Source organism: Zingiber officinale, chromosome 6B (genome assembly GCF_018446385.1).
Source record: "Zingiber officinale cultivar Zhangliang chromosome 6B, Zo_v1.1, whole genome shotgun sequence".
Classification (NCBI taxonomy): domain Eukaryota; kingdom Viridiplantae; phylum Streptophyta; class Magnoliopsida; order Zingiberales; family Zingiberaceae; genus Zingiber; species Zingiber officinale.
Genome location: NC_055996.1, coordinates 28,411,888 through 28,420,409, shown reverse-complemented (window position 1 = coordinate 28,420,409; position 8,522 = coordinate 28,411,888). Strand labels below are relative to the sequence as shown.

The 8,522-nt window shown below is 38.0% G+C and overlaps 1 long non-coding RNA gene across 1 annotated transcript; it reads left to right on the top strand.

Annotated features, from left to right (window-relative positions):
• The first annotated feature begins 4,681 nt into the window (after positions 1 to 4,681).
• On the top strand, positions 4,682 to 5,155 carry LOC121990038. The gene is made up of 3 exons (XR_006114418.1): positions 4,682 to 4,694; positions 4,764 to 4,864; positions 5,134 to 5,155. It is a non-coding gene; the product is annotated as an uncharacterized LOC121990038 (long non-coding RNA).
• Positions 5,156 to 8,522: the final 3,367 nt, after the last annotated feature.

Genomic DNA, 8,522 nt, shown 5'->3' with positions numbered 1-8,522 from the left:
TTAGGATTTTATCTATGGGTTTGAATCTTTGGGTTTAGCTAGTTGTTGCTTATGTAATTAGTTAAACTGTATATTATATGGTTATGCAGGAAGTTGATTTGAGACAAGAGCTCTGATTAGAGGACACACGATCTACATTTGAGGCGGGTACCTCTTGACCTATCTTTTATGATATTGTCATTGGATATGCATAGTATTTTATAACTACAAGCAATGAACATGTTTGTCTTTGGTATGTCACTGTTTGATATCCATAGCATGTTAGGTTTATCGCCTCTGACGTACCCGTGCTTATATCATGTGATTTATTGCCATGAGTACTGTATTACCATGAGTATCTTAGTTTCTAGAATAAGTGACATACCATATTTTACTGAGGTTAGGACTAGGTTCTGGACTTTTGGTTTCAGTCATGTGTATCGAGATTATCTGATACTTAGGTTTTATGCCATGACTGGCTTGTGTACCTCTATTTGTATATCATATATGATTCGTGTACCTAGACCTTGATTTTTGATATGTGCATATTGTTGGTACATATGTTATGGAAGGAGATATGTTTAGGATCTAGGTTGTTATACCATAGAGGACCTGTATGCCCTAGATCCGTGGATTGACCTACTGATACTGTGGTACCCATATTATGTATATATGGATTTTTCTATGCTGATCAGGATATTCCATACTTATTATGTTCAGGACATAGGTTTTTGATATTCTATCTGACCTGTGTACTCTAGATTTTGGTATGTGACCATCGTTTTTACAGTGCCCATTTTGTATACATGGATATGGTTATGTTGATCAGTTTTTGTTATGCATAGTGACATGCATCATGATTGCATGCTGTGCGATTGTCGGCTCCACTATGGTTGAGCCCATCGCCAGTTACATGTACTGCACACACCCCCACTCATGGTTTAGTGGTATATCAGACAGGTGTGTGGCGGTTCTGCTGTTTGGCTCCGTTGGTCTGAGGACTCAGCTTGGTAGGCGGCAGACAGTTCCGCTCTGTTTGGCTCCGCTGGCATTTAGTGTAGCAGCGTAGTAGCCGGCAGACGTTGGACTCTGTTTGGCTCCGTTGGTCAGGTGACTCAACGTGGTAGCCAGCAGAGATACCTCTCCGTCATCGTGTACCGGGAGTTGAGAGCATTGAGCTCCCCCATTTATGATTTGGGGTCACTGGACAGGAGTACTCCGACAGCATCCCGTCCACTCGGTCACTCATCAGGAGCAGTGACGACAGAGTGCACGGTTGTCATAGCCCTACCCACTCGGTCTCGCCATTTGTGTGTGAGAGGACTGACTGGCGTCAGGGGTGACCAGGACGCATCATTAGCATCATATGCATTGATATATTTATGTTATTGTGATTGTGTTTGCTGCATTTGGTTTCTGCATTTTGGTTGGATGCATACCTTTGACCTGCATACAGGATTATTGACACTTTCGGTTTGACGACCCTTTTGTCTGGATAGGAGTTCCTGGTGAGTACAACTTCCTCAGTTACCTTTCAGTTTTGCATATTCCCTATATATGATTAGGAAGCTGTATTCCATGTTTGTTGCTGTTAGATATATCTTACTACTCATGTCCATTGGTATTCGCTGAGTTGTTGAACTCACCCCCGTTGACACTATCTTTTTCAGGTACCAGGTTATTTATGGTGTCGCTTGGAGCATCCTGTCTGCTGGTCCCCACGTCACATCAAAAGATATATCTCCGCCTTTTTGTTATTTTATCTTGGTATATGAGATGTGTGTATTTGGCTTTGTGTGTTCCGGTTTTGTGTTCGGAGTGTTGTTTTGGTTGTCTGGTGTAAGCCTAGCCGGCTAGCAGTGTTTTATTTGATTTTGTATGAGCTTGTATTTTATGTTTATCCGTTGTGTTGGTTTTGTTCCAGCCGTGTGGGCTGATGATATATATATAACTGCGTGGTTGTGTGTATATTCCAGCCGCCTGTGGCTGTTGTATATTATGTCTGTAGTAATGCTTCAGATTGTCACCGGTACAGGTGAGGTGCTGCCGAAATTTCTTCGGACAGGGACTCCTCTGGGGCGTGATAATCGACCATTGTCTCTCATTCATAGTTGAGAGTGTCGTCAGGGATTGTTAGTATATCCTATCTCCTATTCATGGTTAAGAGAGTCGTTAGTGACCATTGGTATATGTTGGTGCGATTAGCACTAACGGTCTAACTCAGGTTTTGATGAATGACAAAGTAAGTTAAGTTAGGTTTGTTGTCATCTAATGATCTAACTGAGTGTGCAGGAGAAGTCCAGATAGGTCGATGAGCCGACCGAATATCTAGCAAGAAATCCAGCTAGGTCGAGGGGTTGATCGGATAGCTAGTATAAAGTCTAAATAGGTCGACGAGTAGACTAAATATCTGGCATGAAGTCTAGCTAGGTTAACGGGCTGACCGGATAGCTAGCACGAAGTCCTGACAGGTCGATGGGCTGATCGGATGTTTTGGAAAAAGATAAGTAAAGGTAAGTCACTATAAGGGAGTGACTTGGTGAGGACGCATTCCCTGTTTAAGGGAACTATAGGTGTCGATCTAACTTAGATCCATTTTGGAAATCTAAGTTGAGATTGTAACTAAATTTTGGTCTTGAGGAGACAGAATATAATTACTACTCTCTCTCTCTCTCTCTATATATATATATATATTTGTGCTAACTTTTGTTTTGCAGGGTAGTATAATATTTATTGCCTTGGACTAATCTTTTTCTTGTAGGAAAAAACTTTTGCTGGAAAAAAGGTGTCCAGGCGCCCGGAAGGGATCTGGGTGCCCGAAAGGGATCCGAGCGTCGGGAATGCAAAAGTTTATCTTGTCACAATGTGGAGCACTCTGATTGGCTGGGCCGACGTCATGCTCTAGGCGCCCGGAAGGATCCAGGCGCCCAGAGCTTCCTATATAAGGAGGCCTCCACCTGGAGCAAAGTACAACAACTTCCTTCTATGATTGCTTTGTTGCACCCTGTTCCTACGATGCTGCGAAACTCCTCCGACAACCTGCGACTACGTTTTAATTTTCTTGTTGTTGGTAATTCAGTTTTATAGTTCTTATCACTACAACAAAAACTGCAAACGACAACACCCCTACGACAACAGTTTTAAGAGAAAGCGTTGCGTATTTGCTCAAAGACAACGGTTTTTGCCAAAACCGTTGTCTTTGAACTCCCTATTAAATATAAAAGACAACGGTTTTAGCAAAACTGTTGTCATTGAGCGACTTTTTTTTAAAACGACAACACTTTTTACAACGGTTTTATAAACCGTTGTCTTTATCCTCGTTTTTAGCGGCTACGACAACAGTTTTCAAAAAACCGTTGTAGTTGAATTTGGTCATTTCCCCCTTCGCTGTTTTCCTTTCCCTCGCTGTTTTCTTTTCGGCGCTGTGTTTTCGCGTTCCCAAACCTAAGCCATTTATCTTTCCCTCTCCTCATACGACGTTGTGCTCCTTCTCATTTCCTGGTGAGCGGCGGCGTTCTCCAATGGGCTGCCGAAGATCCAGACGCACGGGAGGGAGAAACCGGAGAACGGGATCTGCCACGACGACAGCGCGCCGCTAGTGAAGGCAGCGCGGTTTGTGTGGAGTTTCGCAGGGGAGCGGCGGAGGAAGCTTCTTCTAGATTGGTTGGCGCTTCGAAGATGATCACTTTAGGTTCCGCTTCCCCGATTCCATTTCAAGATTCTGTTTCCGAGAGATTTTTGCATTTACTCTTGTTTTCTGCTAGGAGAAAAAGAACGATTTTGTCGTTGATCTTCTTTGGTGGTCATAGGTGGGCTTCGAAGATCATCGTGATCTTCCTCTTCTCCTCTTTCTCACGGGCAGGATCGGCTCTTTTTGTCTAGGAATCTCGTCGAATCCCGAAATAAAAAATATCTTTTTTTGGTGAGATCCAGAACCTCTTCTTCTATTGTATTTCATTTGTTCTTTTCTCGCTGGCTATCGCTTTGAATTGCGGTGAGTTCTTGATCTTTTCCGGGTGATTTATGGAGTTCCAGAATTAGATTTTAATGCTAAATGCTGAAAGTCTTTAGCTTTTGTCTTCTTTTCTTGTGACAGATCTGGCGAACTTAGTTTTGCGTTCTCTGTGATTAACTTAATATTCATCATATATACAAGGCTTAACAAATTTGGTTTGTTGCTTGGTCTTCAAATCTTCCACCTGATTTATAGAAGTAAAGCAATTATACACCATGAAAGCACTCATCCTTGTTGGGGGATTTGGCACTCGCCTCCATCCTTTGACACTAAGTTTCCCAAAGCCATTGGTTGATTTCGCCAACAAACCAATCGTACTTCATCAGGTATGTGCATTTTGGCCCTATACCATATTGTTGGTACATACATGAATGTAGATATGAAATATCGTGTTGTGAAGTTTGGTGATACAAAAAATATGTTTTACTGATTTCCCTTGTAAGTTCTCAAAGGAAGTAACCGGATACAAAAGGGAAGATAGAGGATGCCATGATGAGTTTTCAAAATCTACAACTATTTTACTTCTGGTTGAATTCAGTTTTCCTTTAAATTGTTTTGCTGTCGTTCTGTTGTCTAGTTTTGGGGTTTCAGTTCTGCTTTTTGGTTAATTTTGTAATTCCATAAGTAACTATTTCATCTTCATCTGAGGGAGGAAGTTATTTGAAGTTTGATCTATTAACACCTCACCTCTTTGGATAAGGTACACATGCACATCAAGTGTTTGATGTAATTCCTCATAGATCCTAATATGCCATCTGAATGATACAAGGTATTTGTGAATGACCAATTCCTCAACTGGGATCCCGAGCATCGAATCAAAGTTCAAATTGTCTCTGCAAGGGCCTATCATTCCCTGTTCATGCACAACATGTAAGTGAAAAATACTACTAATAAGAATGCTACAGATGCTCTTCAACTCTACAGTTCGACAGTTATCTAGATAAGTCATCTTTGCGTTGGTTCTGTTGATCTCTAGTAGTGAATCATAGTTGTGTTAGTAGCATGCTGGATCATACATATGCATATATTAGTGTTAGTGAGCTAACTATCTCCTCTTTCTCTCCTTAATGTCAAGGGAAAACATGTAAACTAGAAGAAGAAAAACTCTCTTTTGCATGAAATAATTGGAAGGATCGCAGGTGCATCCGTCCTACGCCAGAAGAATTAGAGGATTTCAGTACTCTGGACTTCACAATTTACAATGCTGGCTAGTTTCCATGTAATCGATACACACACTACATGACTTCAGGGCGGCAGTTCGGTCGGGAGGCATGCCGTCTACTCATTCCTCTGTCAGAAGCGTTTCTTTTTTTTTAGGCCGTCGCTTCTCTATTTTCCCCTTATTTTGCAATTTGTGAGGTTGAACTATGGAATTTTAATCAATTATGCTTGGATTTTTCTAGGTCGTTACTGCTGTGGCTACTTTGCTTGGGCTGGATAGGTAGGCATGTAAAATTGTTTGATGAAATTCCCCAGTGTGTAGTTATTGTTATTCCCTTCAAGGTCTTGTAATTAAAGTGTACTAACTTAACTGTGTAGGGGATTCTCTGACTCCATCTTTGGCATCTCTGTTGTATTTGCTACTCTAGTTATTGTACGATGCTCAGGTAAACTAGTTTTCTTTTTTGGTTTATGTTCTATAGTCCTTGTGTATGCCATGATGGTAATTTGCAATTAGACTCTATTCATGTGAGTTGACTTTGTATGAATCTAGAAAATATTTTTTCTTGGGAACTGTGTTAGCCATATTTATCATCGAGGAATATAGTTGAATATTGTTGCCTGAGAGTTAGAATTGGTTTGAGTGAAGCAATTGATAATCCTACAAACTTCTAATGGTTTAGTCTGTCATTGCCATGGGCTAGAACAATTTAATTAGTTTGTTTGCCATATCCATCTCCTGCGCTTCTAGAAGAAAGCTTATATGATGAACACAATTTATAGTAGAGCTTGTGAAAACAATGAGTTTAAAGTCGTTTCTTTCTCAACCGACTTGTAGACAAAGAAAATTGGTCTTGTTTGGTTAGTGAAAGTTGTCAGATCGTTGTCGGAAGAACTGGCATGAACACTCTTACTAACCAGACTGGCGAAGTTACAAGGTGATCTTACACTTCTATTCCATCTTGTTGTTGATGATAAATGTTAAAGTGCTCTAATTTTGAGAAAAATTTATGCTTGACTTGGACTTCTTTATTTCTTCTTCTAACTCTTGACATTTTGTATGGCCAATAAGTCATTTGCAAGGGATGTTCAATCGAACTATCAGATTATTAGAAGCATGTATCGAGCCAATGTAAGTCCATTTGCATGTCTAAATATCATTTTATTTCTCATTCAGCCACAATATTTTATTATCATTTTTTTGATGCCAGATATGTATTTGACGGTCAATCTCCAGAGCTGAAGAAACAAGAACTTGCCAAAAAGCTAGTCTTTACATTTTTGTCATTGTTCCCCTCCTTTTTTTTTTTGCAAGATAATGATAATCTTTAAGCTTATTTTATTCTTTAGATATTCAAAGAGGGAAGATGCAACTAACGATCTTAACACAACAATTGAGGTCATTGCTTATGCATAACAAGTACTTTTATTGGGACACTTTAGTGTGCTAGAATTTCTCCGTCATTTAATGGATCCTAGTTCCAAAAAAATCTTTGTGATGGAATTATTCTGCTTATTGCTAATTGAATTACTGTATTTATCCTCATCCTTATTTTTCAGGTTCTTGAAGAGCTAAGACTCACTATGGATCAGTTCATTGATTTGTGTATTCTCTCTGATGTGATTATTGTGATAGCATTAAAGGTAAACTTTCTTATGAGATATTGTACATTCAACAAGTTTAACATACAAGGCTAGTACTCTACTGCTTACTATTTATGAAATTTGATAACTAATGTTCATTCAAATCTCTAGTATGATAATGCTTGTGTAGTTGAATATGGTGCCAGTGCTGCAACTGTTCCATGTCTATGTTACTTAGACTTGATATAGTGTTCAACATGAGTATGATCACAATCTCTGACATGAATAGACTTGCTTGTGTAGTTGAATATGGTGCCAGTCTGCATCCTAAATAGACATTTGAATAGTTGATTTGTTTCTTTTATCCTGGAATTGCTTGTATTGCATAAGTTTGTATTGCATAAGTTAAATTCTAAGACTATAAGTTGGTTATATTGCTTGTATTTTATGTAGATTTATATGAATAAATCTAAATCAAAATTCTGGAATTCTGGAATTGAGTGTCGTCATGGAATTGCTTTATATTAGAGCTATGTGAAATCCTGAAATTTCTTGTATTGCATAAGTTTGTATTGCATAAGTTTTATTTCTTAGACTATAAGTTGGTTATATTGCTTGTATTTTATGTAGATTTATATGAATAAATCTAAACTGGAATTGATAAGTTTTATTTAATTTTCCTCTTGCCGGTACGTAACTCGGCCAATTCGTGAGGCTTGAGATTTTTTATGCAAGGAGTGAGCTTTGTTAGGATGTAGCTTGCCTTGCTAATTTGTAAATTAAAAGTCATATGGAGAACAACAAATGGAAAACATGTGATTTAATGTATATGGAGAACAATAATGGAAAACATGTGTATTTTGATGAGTAACAACTCATTTTGTATATTTTTGTAATATATGTGGCTACAAGATGAACTATATATGGATGTTTATTTTGGATTTAATCTAGTAAATATTTAGTTTTGTATTGGTGGTTTGCTTATATTAAAATAAGATTAGTTGTTTGGTATTAATGAACATTAAAGACAACAGTTAAAAATGTTGTAAAAACTAGGTAAATCACAACGGATTTTTTTTGTAAAAAGTGATAAAAGACAACGGTTTTATCCGTTGTAAAATATATTAAAACTGTTGTAAAAAAATAAAACGAGTCAAATATTATCTACCACAACAGTTTATATCTGTTGTAAAAAAAGTCTACCACAACGGTTTATTTCTGTTGTTGAAATTATCTACCACAACGGTTTTAAAACGTTGTCGTATCCTTCGTAGCCAAATTTTGAGCATATAAACAACAACGGATAAAAACCGTTGTCAAATGTCTACAAAGACAACGGTTTCAAAACCGTTGTCGTAGGGCAATACATTCTACAACACCCTCAGTTACAACGGTTTTTTGACCCTACGACAACGGATAATATCCGTTGTCGTTTGCAGTTTTTGTTGTAGTGTATACTAATCTTGTAATTCTTTTTATGAACTATTAGTGGATTGTCCTGTTGGAATGTGTACTAAAAGTCTAGCTTTTTGTATAAACATTTACTTAGAAATAAGAATCATATTGGTCAAATATCTACATTTATAAGTTAAGTGTAGTTGTTCGATTAATTTATATTGTAGATAACATGATGCATGTGTGGTGTCACACATAGAAGATCATGTTATCAATTCCTTATAAATTATAAACAGTAGCTCACGACTGAGATGGAAAGGAACAAACCATTGGAATAGTCGTAGTATAATTAGGTATTAGTTTATCTTGACTGATAAATTACACTAGT